This window comes from Loxodonta africana, chromosome 3 (assembly GCF_030014295.1).
Source record: "Loxodonta africana isolate mLoxAfr1 chromosome 3, mLoxAfr1.hap2, whole genome shotgun sequence".
Lineage (NCBI taxonomy): Eukaryota > Metazoa > Chordata > Mammalia > Proboscidea > Elephantidae > Loxodonta > Loxodonta africana.
Window position 1 is genome coordinate 196,752,123 of NC_087344.1, and position 18,739 is coordinate 196,770,861.

Genomic DNA, 18,739 nt, shown 5'->3' on the forward strand with positions numbered 1-18,739 from the left:
GGACGGCCTTGCGGCTGCGCGACCGACGGACGGACGGACGGACGGACGGACGGACGGACGGCGCGCGCGAAGGCTCGGAGCCGAGCGCCACCAAGGCCGGCCGACCCGGCGAGGTGCCCGGCCAACTCCCCCACGCACCGTCCCCCGGGCCCCGCCAGCCGCTGCCCCGGCCTCCGTCCTCACGTCAGCTCTCGCGCCCACCAATGCCTCCTCCTCCTCGCAGACGTTTTCTGCCCGCTCGATCCCCTTTCTTTCTCCCGGCGCTTTCGCCGCCGTGGAGGGAAGCGGCCGCCGCGCACGCGGAGCTTCGGTATCCCCCGGGCCCGGCCCGGGTGCCAGGCTGCGTGGACGGCGAGGATGGAGGTGGGCGGGGCGCGCTCTGTCGCCGAGCATGCAGCGAGCAGGGGGCAGGAAGAGGCGTCGGCGTCGGAGTCGGAGTCGGCGTGGTGTGCAGCGGCGGCGGCGGGAGAGCGTTCCGCACCCCGGACGGCCACCGCCGTCCTCGTTAGTATAGTGGTGAGTATCCCCGCCTGTCACGCGGGAGACCGGGGTTCGATTCCCCGACGGGGAGGCAGACGCCCTTTTTGGCCTCTGCCGCCACGCACCCGGCGCCCGCTCTCAGACCCAGTGGCCGGCGCAATGCCCTGCCCTGCCCTGCCCCGCCCTGCCCTGCCCTCCGCGCTCCACCTGGGCCCTTGGCGTCATCCTCTGCGGGGCACAGCCCACCCTCCGCCCACCTTCCCTTCCAATCCTCCTGGCCAAGGCGCCTGGTCGCCCGCCAGCCACAGCAGCCTTCTCGGGTCCCGGCAGCGCTTGAGGAGCGGCCCGTCCCCAGCGGATGGGTGTCTTCCGCCCCCCGGCTCAGGGTCGCCGACCGCCGCCCAGCGACTCCGGCTCCCAGGTGCCAGGTGGAGAGCGGCCTGTCGGAGATGTGCACCGTCTCGGTGCCGGCTGTGGCCTAGCCGAGCGTCGCCGAGCGGCCGCGACGTGGCGGAGAATGGAAGGGGCTTGGCGAGCCGGGGGTGTGGAGCAGGCGTGCCCCGGGGGCAGGCCGCAGCCGGGAGCTCAGGGCCGGGGGTGGGGGGCCGCGCGCCCTGGAGCGCCCCGCTGCGGGCGGGAGGCCGGAGGAAGCGAGCGGGAGAGCGCCCCCCAGCGGCGGGGCTGAGGAGGGCGGGGCGGGGGCGTGTGGAGAGCGGCGGGGCTCGGCTGGCGCCGGGCGGCGGCTGGTGGTGCTGTGAGGGCCCGGAGCCGCGGACGGGTGAGCCAGGCGTCGAGAAGGGTCTGCGCCCGGCGGCGGGCGGCGGCGGCGGCAGCACGCTGGTGCGAGTTCCGCGCGGCATCTTGGGCTTGTCTGGGCCGTGCGGCGTTGGTGGTATAGTGGTGAGCATAGCTGCCTTCCAAGCAGTTGACCCGGGTTCGATTCCCGGCCAACGCAGTGGGCTGACTTTTTGCCAGAGGCCCAGCCCAGGGCCGTCTTGCCAGGTATGGCTGACGGAGTCGGCACTTGGCTCGGTGTGTATGTGTGGGAGAAGGAAGGAGGCGCCCAGCGTTTTGGGGGTGCTGCGAGCAAGAGAAAAGGGCGCGGAGTGCCAGGGGAGGCCGGGCCGGGCGACTGGAGGCCGGAGCAAGGTCCACGGCTGGGGCCGAGGGGTGCGGAGGCGCTGAGTGCAGGTGGCGCAGGCAGGACGGGTGTCCCGACGCTCCCTGGTGGTCTAGTGGTTAGGATTCGGCGCTCTCACCGCCGCGGCCCGGGTTCGATTCCCGGTCAGGGAAGCCGTTCTTCTTCCTCTCTGCCCACAAACAACTTGCCGCGCACCTCCCTCCACACCTGCCTTTTAGCCAACGCTTGCAGGCCCAGCACACCGCCTGGCCCGCTGCCGCCACCAATGCCATCCGATCCTTTTCGACCCGCTCGCCCACCACAGGCCTACTTGCTCGTCCGCCCTGGCGCTGGCGCTGGCGCTGGCGCTGGCGCTGGCGCAGGCGCTCGCGTTCTCTGGCATCTGTCAGCCCCAAAGCCCACAGGCCAGGACAGCCTCTGGCCGGCAGTGGCCAGGAGCGGAGCCCGCGTCCTCGCTGCTGCCAGCGCGCGCCCTGGCGCGTGCTTGCATTTGGCTCAGCTACCAGGCCAGACCTGGGCTGGGGGAGCCAAGCTTGTGAAGGCCCAGACCCTGAGCAGGGCGACGGCGGCCGGGAGACAGAAGAACGTGAAAGGGGAATCTGGGAATGCCCGGCCAGCTGGGGGAGTCCGGGTGGGGTCGGAGGGGGGGGATGAGAGTAAGGGGGAGAGAGGAATGTGAGACCGGGGGCCGTCGGGGAAATGGACATGCCCAACGGCTGAGGGGCGGTGGCAGCAGGTAGCCTTCCCCGACTCTCTAACACGACGGTATTAGCAAGGCGCCAACAGATCTCAGCGTGGACACAAATTGACCGAGAACACCCCTACTCCCGCCCCCCGGATTGTACGACCCATGCATTTTATCCCACTCCTGCCTTATCGCATATCTATCCCGGTGTCCATCCCCCCTTCCACCCCGAGCGTCCCTCTCGTTAACTCATCGATGATGCCGCGCCTGGTAGATGGCAGACGGCAGTCATCCGCGTCTTGCAAGGCCTGCGGACAGAGAGGGTCTAATATTTGCTTCAAGACTCTTTTTCTTAGAAATCAAGTTTGCACGCAAGGAAACGCACAAGCCTCACGCCAGACAGTCGTTCCTTGGGTATCTTCGTGGTTCTCTTCCCACTCACCTCCCCTTCCCGCTCTCTCTGTCTTTAATTGTGGTGAAAGTATACGTAAGACAGAATATATCATTTTCACCATTTCTGAGTGCAGAATTCAGTGGCTTTAAGGACGTTCGCCGTCTTTTCTAATCGCCACGAATATCCATTTCCACTTTTTTTTTTTTTAGTCATTCCCAAACCAACCCTGTTCCCACATAATGAGGGCCTCCTGTTTCCCCTTCCCGGCTACCCCGGGAAACGTCTATTCTCCTTTGTTGGTCTGGGAAGTTACCTGTTATACAGACGCGACGAAAGTAAAATCATACAACGTTTGTTGTTTTGGGTCTGGTTTACTTGACTCGGCGAATGTCTTCAAGGTTCATGCCTGTTGTGGCATGAGCATAACTTCATCCCTTGGGGTGGCCGTTCACGGGATTTGAAGAAAGAGATGGCTTTTGAAAAGGGCGATGGGGTGGATTCTGACTCCCGGCGACCCCATGTGTCTGAGAGTAGAACTGCACTCCGCGGGCTTTTCAGCGGCTTGGAATGTCAGGGCAGTAGAAGGCCAGGCATGGAAAGGCATAGCCTTGTGAGCAGGAACCCGTGTGATCATAGAGAAGCTTACTGTCACCCCAGGCACTTCCTTCCTGCCCCTGTTTTGTGAGTTGTGGATAGATGACCGCAGTGGAGGAAGCTGGCTGGTTGTTCGGGTGGCACGACACAAAGGACAGGGAAAGGTGAGGGAAACCCAAAAGAGGGGACAGACGTGTCCTGAGTGCTGGCAGGTGGGAGAAGGAGTCCAGATGTCAGAGTGTCCAAGCCGCCCTAGGGCAGGAGGGGGCGCAGCGAGTGCGGCCGCCCAGTCAGGTGCCGGCGCTGCAGAGGCTTGGGGGCTTCGGAGCATTATGCCAGGCCAGTGTGGAGATGAGGGTGGGGACATGGGAGGGGCGGGGGCGACCCTGGGGATGCCGGGGGTGGCCAGCCCGGTGGATGTGCGTCATCAGGGCAAGGCAAGGCGTTCGTGTGATAGAGGTCTGTGGTGGCGGGTCAGGCGGAGGCTGGAAGGACCACTAGATGGCTAGCTGGGTGGCGGGGGTGGGGGGGAGTGTTGGGAGGGTGGGCTTAGGTCCCACCCAGATCCAAGGGCACGTCATGAGACTGGACCCGGCCAGACAAGGTTGCCCGCGGTGCTGTGCCTGAAGTCAGTCAACCTAAAGAGTGGGAGGTTGATTGGGGGCAAGGGTGCTGTCGAGAGAGAGCCAGCGTGAGACAGGGACCGGGAGACAGAGAGGGAGACAGAGATAGAGACAGAGACGGACGGGCAGAAGAGGGAGCGAGAAACAGACAGACACACAGAGAGACACGCAGAGAGAGATTAGAAGAGAAGGGAAGAGAGAAAAACGTCTGGAAAAGGCCGTGAGGTCTTAGGGCGCGCGACTGGCCCAGAGGCTTAAACGTCCCTTTGTCAGGACACGGGAGTGCGTTAGGTGCGCGTTTGGGGCACCGTGGGGTGCGGTGGGGTGGGACGGGGGACTCAGTGGAGATTGAAAGAGGCCCGAGCAACAGATGCCTCCAGTGACCTTTGGCCAAAAGTTTGGATCGTGGTAAGGGGGAGGCGGGCAAGGAAGGGGCGTGTTTACCACTGTGTTGTGGAGGAGTGGGCTAAAGTGACTGTACTGACATGACTTTCATTTTCTCGTGCGCGATGATGACCAGGACACGGTAGGGGAGCGTAATGCGTTGCTTTTCCGAGTATGGATCCGGCCGTGCGACTTCCTTGGTAATGGTCCAGCAAGGATGGTGTCATTTTGGGAGCGTGGCCAGGAAGGGTGGTGAGATGGGAAGAGGCATGGAGTCCCCGCAGCCAAAGCCCGCGTGTTGCACGGTGGTCCTCCGTGAAGTGAAACGTGTGGCTAAGGTTTCGTCAGGGTGATGAAGAGAAAAGGGTGGCTGCCCGGGAGAAGTGTTGGGGCAGAGCCCACTGGCGGTCGGCGCCGGAGCGCGGTGTGCTTTCGGCCCCAGGGTGTGGGAGAGGCGCAGGGCGCTGGCACACTGGTGGGCTGGCTGCAGGTGGGAGCGGAGCCCCAGGGCTCTGGGAGAGTTGCCCCGAGTGTAGTAGGAGAGCCAGAGCGGAGCAGAGCAGAGCAAGCAGAGCAAGCACTGAGCAGGCGGCGGTGTGAATTGGGGCAGAGCGACCAAAAGGGGACAGGGGACTGCATGGGCCGGGAATCGAACCCGGGCCTCCCGCGTGGCAGGCGAGAATTCTACCACTGAACCACCCATGCGCTGCCGGCGTCCGGGCGGCTGGCTCCAGCCTGTGCCCCTGCCCTGTCTTCGCTGGCCCGCCGCTGGGCTCAGGACGCTGCTCACTACCTGGCCGGAGCGTCTGTCTCTCTGCTCCCCTAGAGCTAGGCAGGCGGCGGCGGCCAGCCTGGGGCCGGCGGCCTGGTGCGGGTGGGCGGGACGGGCGGGCAAGGGAAGGGGTCTGGGCGACCGACGTGGAAGAGAGGCAGGTGCCAGGCGTGTCGAGGGTCCTGGACGGAGGCGGAGGGAGAGAGGTAGTCCCTGCCCATCCCGTGGCTGGGAGGAAGCCTAGAGCCCGAAGGAGCCTGGTCGGCCAGCGCCAATCCCAGCCAGGCCAGGTGGCCTGTGGCGCGCAGAGGTGCTCACAGCTGTCCCGGCGGCGACCCCCGGCATGCACCCCCAGGACCCCCTTGGGCGGCCAGTTTTCTGGCCCGTGCTTGGGGGTGTGGGCACAGGAGGTCCGGGAGCAAGGGAGCGGGACGCCTGCATCCTCCTGTGGCGGCTGCCTGCCAGCGGCGGGACGTCGGACAAAGTGGCCACAGCGGTCTGAGCCTGCCTTCCGCCCTCCGTCCTCCGGCCAGCCGCACTCCTTAGGATGCTGTGCTGGAGGGGGTGGGTTGTGGAGCGGGAGCCGGCCCACCCATCGAAAGAGCTCTTCGGCAGCAGAGAGGTCGTTGGCGCGGTGGGTCTGCTCCCAGGCAGCGGCTACCCGCGTGGAACTGGGATGTGGCGCGCCCGAGGTGGACCGGGCCCTGTGCCCGGCTCTGGCTTCTCCTCGCCAGCCGGTGGTGGGGCTGAAAATGCAGCGGCATGGCCGGTGTGGGGAGGCAAGGTCCCCAAACTCAACAAGCGCGGAGACCACGGGCTGAAGAGAGGGCGCAGCGGGTGTTAGTGGGAAGGGGATTCGGGGCGGGAGAGAGGAATGGGCAGGAGGCTGGTGTGGAAAGGGCGGGATGATGGCCAAGGTCTTGGGTGGTGTGGTGCTGCTTGCAGCAGCGCAGGGCAAAAGCGAGTTGCTGCTGTTCAGCGGGCAGAAAGTGGAGGACCACCGGGGAGGGCTTTCCACACGGGCCAGATGGAGCCCACAGACACACGCAGGCAAACGGGGCTAAAGACCAGGGGCGGATTAACCAGGAAGGCCGGTGAGCAGCGGCTTGCGTTGAGCCAGGGTCGCGCGCACGGGCGGGCTCCACTGTATTGGCTCCCTACTCTGTGGTGAGCGGTTTCAAGTGGGCTTCACCACATCCTTGCTGCGGTGGGAGAGCGGTGAGATCGTGAGCTGCAGATTGGTGGGAAGCCTAACAATTGGACCCGTGCCTACCTTGCTTGTTGGGTAATCGGGGCCTGACAAAGACAGAGAGAGAGGGAGAGGGAGAGGGAGAGGTGAAAGACAGAGGGAAGAGGGAAAGGGCGAGGGCAGAGAGAGGACAGGGGTAAGAGAGAGGAGGTAGCTGCGATGGGAAGTCGAGAAACCGCGCGGATGCGGGGGCAGGCAGGTAGGAGGGGTGCGTTTCATGGTGGGCAGTTGGGCTGGGGCTGGCCGGAAAGGCAGTTACCAGAGGGGTTCAAGGCGCTGGAGCATCCTAGCTGTCAGGGATGTGCCTGACAAGTTAGGGTGTCGGAGCGGGGTGGGGCCACGGGCTGGAGGCTGGAGAGGCAGAAGGATTGCACGGCCCGAGCGTGGACAGTCGCCCAGTAAAGGGCAGAGACGCGTGTGGTGAAGGCTGGGGACAGTAGGTGGCTGTTGCCAAAAGGTTGTCTTGTCAGGAGTGGGATTCGAACCCACGCCTCCAGGGGAGACTGCGACCTGAACGCAGCGCCTTAGACCGCTCGGCCATCCTGACGGCGGCTGTGGGCGCGTCGCCGCTGGCCCGGCTGCGACGCCGCGCCAACGCCGGTGCCCTGGGCCGGTCGGCGCGCCTCCTGGACGGCCTTGCGGCTGCGCGACCGACGGACGGACGGACGGACGGACGGACGGACGGACGGCGCGCGCGAAGGCTCGGAGCCGAGCGCCACCAAGGCCGGCCGACCCGGCGAGGTGCCCGGCCAACTCCCCCACGCACCGTCCCCCGGGCCCCGCCAGCCGCTGCCCCGGCCTCCGTCCTCACGTCAGCTCTCGCGCCCACCAATGCCTCCTCCTCCTCGCAGACGTTTTCTGCCCGCTCGATCCCCTTTCTTTCTCCCGGCGCTTTCGCCGCCGTGGAGGGAAGCGGCCGCCGCGCACGCGGAGCTTCGGTATCCCCCGGGCCCGGCCCGGGTGCCAGGCTGCGTGGACGGCGAGGATGGAGGTGGGCGGGGCGCGCTCTGTCGCCGAGCATGCAGCGAGCAGGGGGCAGGAAGAGGCGTCGGCGTCGGAGTCGGAGTCGGCGTGGTGTGCAGCGGCGGCGGCGGGAGAGCGTTCCGCACCCCGGACGGCCACCGCCGTCCTCGTTAGTATAGTGGTGAGTATCCCCGCCTGTCACGCGGGAGACCGGGGTTCGATTCCCCGACGGGGAGGCAGACGCCCTTTTTGGCCTCTGCCGCCACGCACCCGGCGCCCGCTCTCAGACCCAGTGGCCGGCGCAATGCCCTGCCCTGCCCTGCCCCGCCCTGCCCTGCCCTCCGCGCTCCACCTGGGCCCTTGGCGTCATCCTCTGCGGGGCACAGCCCACCCTCCGCCCACCTTCCCTTCCAATCCTCCTGGCCAAGGCGCCTGGTCGCCCGCCAGCCACAGCAGCCTTCTCGGGTCCCGGCAGCGCTTGAGGAGCGGCCCGTCCCCAGCGGATGGGTGTCTTCCGCCCCCCGGCTCAGGGTCGCCGACCGCCGCCCAGCGACTCCGGCTCCCAGGTGCCAGGTGGAGAGCGGCCTGTCGGAGATGTGCACCGTCTCGGTGCCGGCTGTGGCCTAGCCGAGCGTCGCCGAGCGGCCGCGACGTGGCGGAGAATGGAAGGGGCTTGGCGAGCCGGGGGTGTGGAGCAGGCGTGCCCCGGGGGCAGGCCGCAGCCGGGAGCTCAGGGCCGGGGGTGGGGGGCCGCGCGCCCTGGAGCGCCCCGCTGCGGGCGGGAGGCCGGAGGAAGCGAGCGGGAGAGCGCCCCCCAGCGGCGGGGCTGAGGAGGGCGGGGCGGGGGCGTGTGGAGAGCGGCGGGGCTCGGCTGGCGCCGGGCGGCGGCTGGTGGTGCTGTGAGGGCCCGGAGCCGCGGACGGGTGAGCCAGGCGTCGAGAAGGGTCTGCGCCCGGCGGCGGGCGGCGGCGGCGGCAGCACGCTGGTGCGAGTTCCGCGCGGCATCTTGGGCTTGTCTGGGCCGTGCGGCGTTGGTGGTATAGTGGTGAGCATAGCTGCCTTCCAAGCAGTTGACCCGGGTTCGATTCCCGGCCAACGCAGTGGGCTGACTTTTTGCCAGAGGCCCAGCCCAGGGCCGTCTTGCCAGGTATGGCTGACGGAGTCGGCACTTGGCTCGGTGTGTATGTGTGGGAGAAGGAAGGAGGCGCCCAGCGTTTTGGGGGTGCTGCGAGCAAGAGAAAAGGGCGCGGAGTGCCAGGGGAGGCCGGGCCGGGCGACTGGAGGCCGGAGCAAGGTCCACGGCTGGGGCCGAGGGGTGCGGAGGCGCTGAGTGCAGGTGGCGCAGGCAGGACGGGTGTCCCGACGCTCCCTGGTGGTCTAGTGGTTAGGATTCGGCGCTCTCACCGCCGCGGCCCGGGTTCGATTCCCGGTCAGGGAAGCCGTTCTTCTTCCTCTCTGCCCACAAACAACTTGCCGCGCACCTCCCTCCACACCTGCCTTTTAGCCAACGCTTGCAGGCCCAGCACACCGCCTGGCCCGCTGCCGCCACCAATGCCATCCGATCCTTTTCGACCCGCTCGCCCACCACAGGCCTACTTGCTCGTCCGCCCTGGCGCTGGCGCTGGCGCTGGCGCTGGCGCTGGCGCAGGCGCTCGCGTTCTCTGGCATCTGTCAGCCCCAAAGCCCACAGGCCAGGACAGCCTCTGGCCGGCGGTGGCCAGGAGCGGAGCCCGCGTCCTCGCTGCTGCCAGCGCGCGCCCTGGCGCGTGCTTGCATTTGGCTCAGCTACCAGGCCAGACCTGGGCTGGGGGAGCCAAGCTTGTGAAGGCCCAGACCCTGAGCAGGGCGACGGCGGCCGGGAGACAGAAGAACGTGAAAGGGGAATCTGGGAATGCCCGGCCAGCTGGGGGGGTCCGGGTGGGGTCGGAGGGGGGGGGATGAGAGTAAGGGGGAGAGAGGAATGTGAGACCGGGGGCCGTCGGGGAAATGGACATGCCCAACGGCTGAGGGGCGGTGGCAGCAGGTAGCCTTCCCCGACTCTCTAACACGACGGTATTAGCAAGGCGCCAACAGATCTCAGCGTGGACACAAATTGACCGAGAACACCCCTACTCCCGCCCCCCGGATTGTACGACCCATGCATTTTATCCCACTCCTGCCTTATCGCATATCTATCCCGGTGTCCATCCCCCCTTCCACCCCGAGCGTCCCTCTCGTTAACTCATCGATGATGCCGCGCCTGGTAGATGGCAGACGGCAGTCATCCGCGTCTTGCAAGGCCTGCGGACAGAGAGGGTCTAATATTTGCTTCAAGACTCTTTTTCTTAGAAATCGAGTTTGCACGCAAGGAAACGCACAAGCCTCACGCCAGACAGTCGTTCCTTGGGTATCTTCGTGGTTCTCTTCCCACTCACCTCCCCTTCCCGCTCTCTCTGTCTTTAATTGTGGTGAAAGTATACGTAAGACAGAATATATCATTTTCACCATTTCTGAGTGCAGAATTCAGTGGCTTTAAGGACGTTCGCCGTCTTTTCTAACCGCCACGAATATCCATTTCCACTTTTTTTTTTTTTTTTTTTTAGTCATTCCCAAACCAACCCTGTTCCCACATAATGAGGGCCTCCTGTTTCCCCTTCCCGGCTACCCCGGGAAACGTCTATTCTCCTTTGTTGGTCTGGGAAGTTACCTGTTATACAGACGCGACGAAAGTAAAATCATACAACGTTTGTTGTTTTGGGTCTGGTTTACTTGACTCGGCGAATGTCTTCAAGGTTCATGCCTGTTGTGGCATGAGCATAACTTCATCCCTTGGGGTGGCCGTTCACGGGATTTGAAGAAAGAGATGGCTTTTGAAAAGGGCGATGGGGTGGATTCTGACTCCCGGCGACCCCATGTGTCTGAGAGTAGAACTGCACTCCGCGGGCTTTTCAGCGGCTTGGAATGTCAGGGCAGTAGAAGGCCAGGCATGGAAAGGCATAGCCTTGTGAGCAGGAACCCATGTGATCATAGAGAAGCTTACTGTCACCCCAGGCACTTCCTTCCTGCCCCTGTTTTGTGAGTTGTGGATAGATGACCGCAGTGGAGGAAGCTGGCTGGTTGTTCGGGTGGCACGACACAAAGGACAGGGAAAGGTGAGGGAAACCCAAAAGAGGGGACAGACGTGTCCTGAGTGCTGGCAGGTGGGAGAAGGAGTCCAGATGTCAGAGTGTCCAAGCCGCCCTAGGGCAGGAGGGGGCGCAGCGAGTGCGGCCGCCCAGTCAGGTGCCGGCGCTGCAGAGGCTTGGGGGCTTCGGAGCATTATGCCAGGCCAGTGTGGAGATGAGGGTGGGGACATGGGAGGGGCGGGGGCGACCCTGGGGATGCCGGGGGTGGCCAGCCCGGTGGATGTGCGTCATCAGGGCAAGGCAAGGCGTTCGTGTGATAGAGGTCTGTGGTGGCGGGTCAGGCGGAGGCTGGAAGGACCACTAGATGGCTAGCTGGGTGGCGGGGGTGGGGGGGAATGTTGGGAGGGTGGGCTTAGGTCCCACCCAGATCCAAGGGCACGTCATGAGACTGGACCCGGCCAGACAAGGTTGCCCGCGGTGCTGTGCCTGAAGTCAGTCAACCTAAAGAGTGGGAGGTTGATTGGGGGCAAGGGTGCTGTCGAGAGAGAGCCAGCGTGAGTCAGGGGCCGGGAGACAGAGAGGGAGACAGAGATAGAGACAGAGACGGACGGGCAGAAGAGGGAGCGAGAAACAGACAGACACACAGAGAGACACGCAGAGAGAGATTAGAAGAGAAGGGAAGAGAGAAAAACGTCTGGAAAAGGCCGTGAGGTCTTAGGGCGCGCGACTGGCCCAGAAGCTTAAACGTCCCTTTGTCAGGACACGGGAGTGCGTTAGGTGCGCGTTTGGGGCACCGTGGGGTGCGGTGGGGTGGGACGGGGGACTCAGTGGAGATTGAAAGAGGCCCGAGCAACAGATGCCTCCAGTGACCTTTGGCCAAAAGTTTGGATCGTGGTAAGGGGGAGGCGGGCAAGGAAGGGGCGTGTTTACCACTGTGTTGTGGAGGAGTGGGCTAAAGTGACTGTACTGACATGACTTTCATTTTCTCGTGCGCGATGATGACCAGGACACGGTAGGGGAGCGTAATGCGTTGCTTTTCCGAGTATGGATCCGGCCGTGCGACTTCCTTGGTAATGGTCCAGCAAGGATGGTGTCATTTTGGGAGCGTGGCCAGGAAGGGTGGTGAGATGGGAAGAGGCATGGAGTCCCCGCAGCCAAAGCCCGCGTGTTGCACGGTGGTCCTCCGTGAAGTGAAACGTGTGGCTAAGGTTTCGTCAGGGTGATGAAGAGAAAAGGGTGGCTGCCCGGGAGAAGTGTTGGGGCAGAGCCCACTGGCGGTCGGCGCCGGAGCGCGGTGTGCTTTCGGCCCCAGGGTGTGGGAGAGGCGCAGGGCGCTGGCACACTGGTGGGCTGGCTGCAGGTGGGAGCGGAGCCCCAGGGCTCTGGGAGAGTTGCCCCGAGTGTAGTAGGAGAGCCAGAGCGGAGCAGAGCAGAGCAAGCAGAGCAAGCACTGAGCAGGCGGCGGTGTGAATTGGGGCAGAGCGACCAAAAGGGGACAGGGGACTGCATGGGCCGGGAATCGAACCCGGGCCTCCCGCGTGGCAGGCGAGAATTCTACCACTGAACCACCCATGCGCTGCCGGCGTCCGGGCGGCTGGCTCCAGCCTGTGCCCCTGCCCTGTCTTCGCTGGCCCGCCGCTGGGCTCAGGACGCTGCTCACTACCTGGCCGGAGCGTCTGTCTCTCTGCTCCCCTAGAGCTAGGCAGGCGGCGGCGGCCAGCCTGGGGCCGGCGGCCTGGTGCGGGTGGGCGGGACGGGCGGGCAAGGGAAGGGGTCTGGGCGACCGACGTGGAAGAGAGGCAGGTGCCAGGCGTGTCGAGGGTCCTGGACGGAGGCGGAGGGAGAGAGGTAGTCCCTGCCCATCCCGTGGCTGGGAGGAAGCCTAGAGCCCGAAGGAGCCTGGTCGGCCAGCGCCAATCCCAGCCAGGCCAGGTGGCCTGTGGCGCGCAGAGGTGCTCACAGCTGTCCCGGCGGCGACCCCCGGCATGCACCCCCAGGACCCCCTTGGGCGGCCAGTTTTCTGGCCCGTGCTTGGGGGTGTGGGCACAGGAGGTCCGGGAGCAAGGGAGCGGGACGCCTGCATCCTCCTGTGGCGGCTGCCTGCCAGCGGCGGGACGTCGGACAAAGTGGCCACAGCGGTCTGAGCCTGCCTTCCGCCCTCCGTCCTCCGGCCAGCCGCACTCCTTAGGATGCTGTGCTGGAGGGGGTGGGTTGTGGAGCGGGAGCCGGCCCACCCATCGAAAGAGCTCTTCGGCAGCAGAGAGGTCGTTGGCGCGGTGGGTCTGCTCCCAGGCAGCGGCTACCCGCGTGGAACTGGGATGTGGCGCGCCCGAGGTGGACCGGGCCCTGTGCCCGGCTCTGGCTTCTCCTCGCCAGCCGGTGGTGGGGCTGAAAATGCAGCGGCATGGCCGGTGTGGGGAGGCAAGGTCCCCAAACTCAACAAGCGCGGAGACCACGGGCTGAAGAGAGGGCGCAGCGGGTGTTAGTGGGAAGGGGATTCGGGGCGGGAGAGAGGAATGGGCAGGAGGCTGGTGTGGAAAGGGCGGGATGATGGCCAAGGTCTTGGGTGGTGTGGTGCTGCTTGCAGCAGCGCAGGGCAAAAGCGAGTTGCTGCTGTTCAGCGGGCAGAAAGTGGAGGACCACCGGGGAGGGCTTTCCACACGGGCCAGATGGAGCCCACAGACACACGCAGGCAAACGGGGCTAAAGACCAGGGGCGGATTAACCAGGAAGGCCGGTGAGCAGCGGCTTGCGTTGAGCCAGGGTCGCGCGCACGGGCGGGCTCCACTGTATTGGCTCCCTACTCTGTGGTGAGCGGTTTCAAGTGGGCTTCACCACATCCTTGCTGCGGTGGGAGAGCGGTGAGATCGTGAGCTGCAGATTGGTGGGAAGCCTAACAATTGGACCCGTGCCTACCTTGCTTGTTGGGTAATCGGGGCCTGACAAAGACAGAGAGAGAGGGAGAGGGAGAGGGAGAGGTGAAAGACAGAGGGAAGAGGGAAAGGGCGAGGGCAGAGAGAGGACAGGGGTAAGAGAGAGGAGGTAGCTGTGATGGGAAGTCGAGAAACCGCGCGGATGCGGGGGCAGGCAGGTAGGAGGGGTGCGTTTCATGGTGGGCAGTTGGGCTGGGGCTGGCCGGAAAGGCAGTTACCAGAGGGGTTCAAGGCGCTGGAGCATCCTAGCTGTCAGGGATGTGCCTGACAAGTTAGGGTGTCGGAGCGGGGTGGGGCCACGGGCTGGAGGCTGGAGAGGCAGAAGGATTGCACGGCCCGAGCGTGGACAGTCGCCCAGTAAAGGGCAGAGACGCGTGTGGTGAAGGCTGGGGACAGTAGGTGGCTGTTGCCAAAAGGTTGTCTTGTCAGGAGTGGGATTCGAACCCACGCCTCCAGGGGAGACTGCGACCTGAACGCAGCGCCTTAGACCGCTCGGCCATCCTGACGGCGGCTGTGGGCGCGTCGCCGCTGGCCCGGCTGCGACGCCGCGCCAACGCCGGTGCCCTGGGCCGGTCGGCGCGCCTCCTGGACGGCCTTGCGGCTGCGCGACCGACGGACGGACGGACGGACGGACGGACGGACGGCGCGCGCGAAGGCTCGGAGCCGAGCGCCACCAAGGCCGGCCGACCCGGCGAGGTGCCCGGCCAACTCCCCCACGCACCGTCCCCCGGGCCCCGCCAGCCGCTGCCCCGGCCTCCGTCCTCACGTCAGCTCTCGCGCCCACCAATGCCTCCTCCTCCTCGCAGACGTTTTCTGCCCGCTCGATCCCCTTTCTTTCTCCCGGCGCTTTCGCCGCCGTGGAGGGAAGCGGCCGCCGCGCACGCGGAGCTTCGGTATCCCCCGGGCCCGGCCCGGGTGCCAGGCTGCGTGGACGGCGAGGATGGAGGTGGGCGGGGCGCGCTCTGTCGCCGAGCATGCAGCGAGCAGGGGGCAGGAAGAGGCGTCGGCGTCGGAGTCGGAGTCGGCGTGGTGTGCAGCGGCGGCGGCGGGAGAGCGTTCCGCACCCCGGACGGCCACCGCCGTCCTCGTTAGTATAGTGGTGAGTATCCCCGCCTGTCACGCGGGAGACCGGGGTTCGATTCCCCGACGGGGAGGCAGACGCCCTTTTTGGCCTCTGCCGCCACGCACCCGGCGCCCGCTCTCAGACCCAGTGGCCGGCGCAATGCCCTGCCCTGCCCTGCCCCGCCCTGCCCTGCCCTCCGCGCTCCACCTGGGCCCTTGGCGTCATCCTCTGCGGGGCACAGCCCACCCTCCGCCCACCTTCCCTTCCAATCCTCCTGGCCAAGGCGCCTGGTCGCCCGCCAGCCACAGCAGCCTTCTCGGGTCCCGGCAGCGCTTGAGGAGCGGCCCGTCCCCAGCGGATGGGTGTCTTTCGCCTCCCGGCTCAGGGTCGCCGACCGCCGCCCAGCGACTCCGGCTCCCAGGTGCCAGGTGGAGAGCGGCCTGTCGGAGATGTGCACCGTCTCGGTGCCGGCTGTGGCCTAGCCGAGCGTCGCCGAGCGGCCGCGACGTGGCGGAGAATGGAAGGGGCTTGGCGAGCCGGGGGTGTGGAGCAGGCGTGCCCCGGGGGCAGGCCGCAGCCGGGAGCTCAGGGCCGGGGGTGGGGGGCCGCGCGCCCTGGAGCGCCCCGCTGCGGGCGGGAGGCCGGAGGAAGCGAGCGGGAGAGCGCCCCCCAGCGGCGGGGCTGAGGAGGGCGGGGCGGGGGCGTGTGGAGAGCGGCGGGGCTCGGCTGGCGCCGGGCGGCGGCTGGTGGTGCTGTGAGGGCCCGGAGCCGCGGACGGGTGAGCCAGGCGTCGAGAAGGGTCTGCGCCCGGCGGCGGGCGGCGGCGGCGGCAGCACGCTGGTGCGAGTTCCGCGCGGCATCTTGGGCTTGTCTGGGCCGTGCGGCGTTGGTGGTATAGTGGTGAGCATAGCTGCCTTCCAAGCAGTTGACCCGGGTTCGATTCCCGGCCAACGCAGTGGGCTGACTTTTTGCCAGAGGCCCAGCCCAGGGCCGTCTTGCCAGGTATGGCTGACGGAGTCGGCACTTGGCTCGGTGTGTATGTGTGGGAGAAGGAAGGAGGCGCCCAGCGTTTTGGGGGTGCTGCGAGCAAGAGAAAAGGGCGCGGAGTGCCAGGGGAGGCCGGGCCGGGCGACTGGAGGCCGGAGCAAGGTCCACGGCTGGGGCCGAGGGGTGCGGAGGCGCTGAGTGCAGGTGGCGCAGGCAGGACGGGTGTCCCGACGCTCCCTGGTGGTCTAGTGGTTAGGATTCGGCGCTCTCACCGCCGCGGCCCGGGTTCGATTCCCGGTCAGGGAAGCCGTTCTTCTTCCTCTCTGCCCACAAACAACTTGCCGCGCACCTCCCTCCACACCTGCCTTTTAGCCAACGCTTGCAGGCCCAGCACACCGCCTGGCCCGCTGCCGCCACCAATGCCATCCGATCCTTTTCGACCCGCTCGCCCACCACAGGCCTACTTGCTCGTCCGCCCTGGCGCTGGCGCTGGCGCTGGCGCTGGCGCTGGCGCTGGCGCAGGCGCTCGCGTTCTCTGGCATCTGTCAGCCCCAAAGCCCACAGGCCAGGACAGCCTCTGGCCGGCGGTGGCCAGGAGCGGAGCCCGCGTCCTCGCTGCTGCCAGCGCGCGCCCTGGCGCGTGCTTGCATTTGGCTCAGCTACCAGGCCAGACCTGGGCTGGGGGAGCCAAGCTTGTGAAGGCCCAGACCCTGAGCAGGGCGACGGCGGCCGGGAGACAGAAGAACGTGAAAGGGGAATCTGGGAATGCCCGGCCAGCTGGGGGGGTCCGGGTGGGGTCGGAGGGGGGGGATGAGAGTAAGGGGGAGAGAGGAATGTGAGACCGGGGGCCGTCGGGGAAATGGACATGCCCAACGGCTGAGGGGCGGTGGCAGCAGGTAGCCTTCCCCGACTCTCTAACACGACGGTATTAGCAAGGCGCCAACAGATCTCAGCGTGGACACAAATTGACCGAGAACACCCCTACTCCCGCCCCCCGGATTGTACGACCCATGCATTTTATCCCACTCCTGCCTTATCGCATATCTATCCCGGTGTCCATCCCCTCTTCCACCCCGAGCGTCCCTCTCGTTAACTCATCGATGATGCCGCGCCTGGTAGATGGCAGACGGCAGTCATCCGCGTCTTGCAAGGCCTGCGGACAGAGAGGGTCTAATATTTGCTTCAAGACTCTTTTTCTTAGAAATCGAGTTTGCACGCAAGGAAACGCACAAGCCTCACGCCAGACAGTCGTTCCTTGGGTATCTTCGTGGTTCTCTTCCCACTCACCTCCCCTTCCCGCTCTCTCTGTCTTTAATTGTGGTGAAAGTATACGTAAGACAGAATATATCATTTTCACCATTTCTGAGTGCAGAATTCAGTGGCTTTAAGGACGTTCGCCGTCTTTTCTAATCGCCACGAATATCCATTTCCACTTTTTTTTTTTTTAGTCATTCCCAAACCAACCCTGTTCCCACATAATGAGGGCCTCCTGTTTCCCCTTCCCGGCTACCCCGGGAAACGTCTATTCTCCTTTGTTGGTCTGGGAAGTTACCTGTTATACAGACGCGACGAAAGTAAAATCATACAACGTTTGTTGTTTTGGGTCTGGTTTACTTGACTCGGCGAATGTCTTCAAGGTTCATGCCTGTTGTGGCATGAGCATAACTTCATCCCTTGGGGTGGCCGTTCACGGGATTTGAAGAAAGAGATGGCTTTTGAAAAGGGCGATGGGGTGGATTCTGACTCCCGGCGACCCCATGTGTCTGAGAGTAGAACTGCACTCCGCGGGCTTTTCAGCGGCTTGGAATGTCAGGGCAGTAGAAGGCCAGGCATGGAAAGGCATAGCCTTGTGAGCAGGAACCCGTGTGATCATAGAGAAGCTTACTGTCACCCCAGGCACTTCCTTCCTGCCCCTGTTTTGTGAGTTGTGGATAGATGACCGCAGTGGAGGAAGCTGGCTGGTTGTTCGGGTGGCACGACACAAAGGACAGGGAAAGGTGAGGGAAACCCAAAAGAGGGGACAGACGTGTCCTGAGTGCTGGCAGGTGGGAGAAGGAGTCCAGATGTCAGAGTGTCCAAGCCGCCCTAGGGCAGGAGGGGGCGCAGCGAGTGCGGCCGCCCAGTCAGGTGCCGGCGCTGCAGAGGCTTGGGGGCTTCGGAGCATTATGCCAGGCCAGTGTGGAGATGAGGGTGGGGACATGGGAGGGGCGGGGGCGACCCTGGGGATGCCGGGGGTGGCCAGCCCGGTGGATGTGCGTCATCAGGGCAAGGCAAGGCGTTCGTGTGATAGAGGTCTGTGGTGGCGGGTCAGGCGGAGGCTGGAAGGACCACTAGATGGCTAGCTGGGTGGCGGGGGTGGGGGGGAATGTTGGGAGGGTGGGCTTAGGTCCCACCCAGATCCAAGGGCACGTCATGAGACTGGACCCGGCCAGACAAGGTTGCCCGCGGTGCTGTGCCTGAAGTCAGTCAACCTAAAGAGTGGGAGGTTGATTGGGGGCAAGGGTGCTGTCGAGAGAGAGCCAGCGTGAGTCAGGGGCCGGGAGACAGAGAGGGAGACAGAGATAGAGACAGAGACGGACGGGCAGAAGAGGGAGCGAGAAACAGACAGACACACAGAGAGACACGCAGAGAGAGATTAGAAGAGAAGGGAAGAGAGAAAAACGTCTGGAAAAGGCCGTGAGGTCTTAGGGCGCGCGACTGGCCCAGAAGCTTAAACGTCCCTTTGTCAGGACACGGGAGTGCGTTAGGTGCGCGTTTGGGGCACCGTGGGGTGCGGTGGGGTGGGACGGGGGACTCAGTGGAGATTGAAAGAGGCCCGAGCAACAGATGCCTCCAGTGACCTTTGGCCAAAAGTTTGGATCGTGGTAAGGGGGAGGCGGGCAAGGAAGGGGCGTGTTTACCACTGTGTTGTGGAGGAGTGGGCTAAAGTGACTGTACTGACATGACTTTCATTTTCTCGTGCGCGATGATGACCAGGACACGGTAGGGGAGCGTAATGCGTTGCTTTTCCGAGTATGGATCCGGCCGTGCGACTTCCTTGGTAATGGTCCAGCAAGGATGGTGTCATTTTGGGAGCGTGGCCAGGAAGGGTGGTGAGATGGGAAGAGGCATGGAGTCCCCGCAGCCAAAGCCCGCGTGTTGCACGGTGGTCCTCCGTGAAGTGAAACGTGTGGCTAAGGTTTCGTCAGGGTGATGAAGAGAAAAGGGTGGCTGCCCGGGAGAAGTGTTGGGGCAGAGCCCACTGGCGGTCGGCGCCGGAGCGCGGTGTGCTTTCGGCCCCAGGGTGTGGGAGAGGCGCAGGGCGCTGGCACACTGGTGGGCTGGCTGCAGGTGGGAGCGGAGCCCCAGGGCTCTGGGAGAGTTGCCCC

General features: G+C 65.1%; 13 non-coding genes across 13 annotated transcripts; 9 read left to right on the forward strand and 4 right to left on the reverse strand.

Annotated features, from left to right (window-relative positions):
* The first annotated feature begins 499 nt into the window (after positions 1 to 499).
* Positions 500 to 571, forward strand: TRNAD-GUC (transfer RNA aspartic acid (anticodon GUC)). Its single transcript has one exon. It is a non-coding gene; the product is annotated as a tRNA-Asp (tRNA).
* Positions 572 to 1,363: 792 nt separating this feature from the next.
* TRNAG-UCC (transfer RNA glycine (anticodon UCC)) lies at positions 1,364 to 1,435 on the forward strand. The gene has a single exon. It is a non-coding gene; the product is annotated as a tRNA-Gly (tRNA).
* A 266-nt stretch (positions 1,436 to 1,701) lies between these two features.
* On the forward strand, positions 1,702 to 1,773 carry TRNAE-CUC (transfer RNA glutamic acid (anticodon CUC)). The gene has a single exon. It is a non-coding gene; the product is annotated as a tRNA-Glu (tRNA).
* A 3,162-nt stretch (positions 1,774 to 4,935) lies between these two features.
* TRNAG-GCC (transfer RNA glycine (anticodon GCC)) lies at positions 4,936 to 5,006 on the reverse strand. The gene has a single exon. It is a non-coding gene; the product is annotated as a tRNA-Gly (tRNA).
* A 1,780-nt stretch (positions 5,007 to 6,786) lies between these two features.
* TRNAL-CAG (transfer RNA leucine (anticodon CAG)) lies at positions 6,787 to 6,869 on the reverse strand. The gene has a single exon. It is a non-coding gene; the product is annotated as a tRNA-Leu (tRNA).
* Positions 6,870 to 7,449: 580 nt separating this feature from the next.
* On the forward strand, positions 7,450 to 7,521 carry TRNAD-GUC (transfer RNA aspartic acid (anticodon GUC)). The gene has a single exon. It is a non-coding gene; the product is annotated as a tRNA-Asp (tRNA).
* Positions 7,522 to 8,313: 792 nt separating this feature from the next.
* Positions 8,314 to 8,385, forward strand: TRNAG-UCC (transfer RNA glycine (anticodon UCC)). The gene has a single exon. It is a non-coding gene; the product is annotated as a tRNA-Gly (tRNA).
* A 266-nt stretch (positions 8,386 to 8,651) lies between these two features.
* On the forward strand, positions 8,652 to 8,723 carry TRNAE-CUC (transfer RNA glutamic acid (anticodon CUC)). Its single transcript has one exon. It is a non-coding gene; the product is annotated as a tRNA-Glu (tRNA).
* Positions 8,724 to 11,893: 3,170 nt separating this feature from the next.
* Positions 11,894 to 11,964, reverse strand: TRNAG-GCC (transfer RNA glycine (anticodon GCC)). The gene has a single exon. It is a non-coding gene; the product is annotated as a tRNA-Gly (tRNA).
* Positions 11,965 to 13,744: 1,780 nt separating this feature from the next.
* On the reverse strand, positions 13,745 to 13,827 carry TRNAL-CAG (transfer RNA leucine (anticodon CAG)). Its single transcript has one exon. It is a non-coding gene; the product is annotated as a tRNA-Leu (tRNA).
* A 576-nt stretch (positions 13,828 to 14,403) lies between these two features.
* On the forward strand, positions 14,404 to 14,475 carry TRNAD-GUC (transfer RNA aspartic acid (anticodon GUC)). The gene has a single exon. It is a non-coding gene; the product is annotated as a tRNA-Asp (tRNA).
* Positions 14,476 to 15,267: 792 nt separating this feature from the next.
* TRNAG-UCC (transfer RNA glycine (anticodon UCC)) lies at positions 15,268 to 15,339 on the forward strand. Its single transcript has one exon. It is a non-coding gene; the product is annotated as a tRNA-Gly (tRNA).
* Positions 15,340 to 15,605: 266 nt separating this feature from the next.
* Positions 15,606 to 15,677, forward strand: TRNAE-CUC (transfer RNA glutamic acid (anticodon CUC)). Its single transcript has one exon. It is a non-coding gene; the product is annotated as a tRNA-Glu (tRNA).
* Positions 15,678 to 18,739: the final 3,062 nt, after the last annotated feature.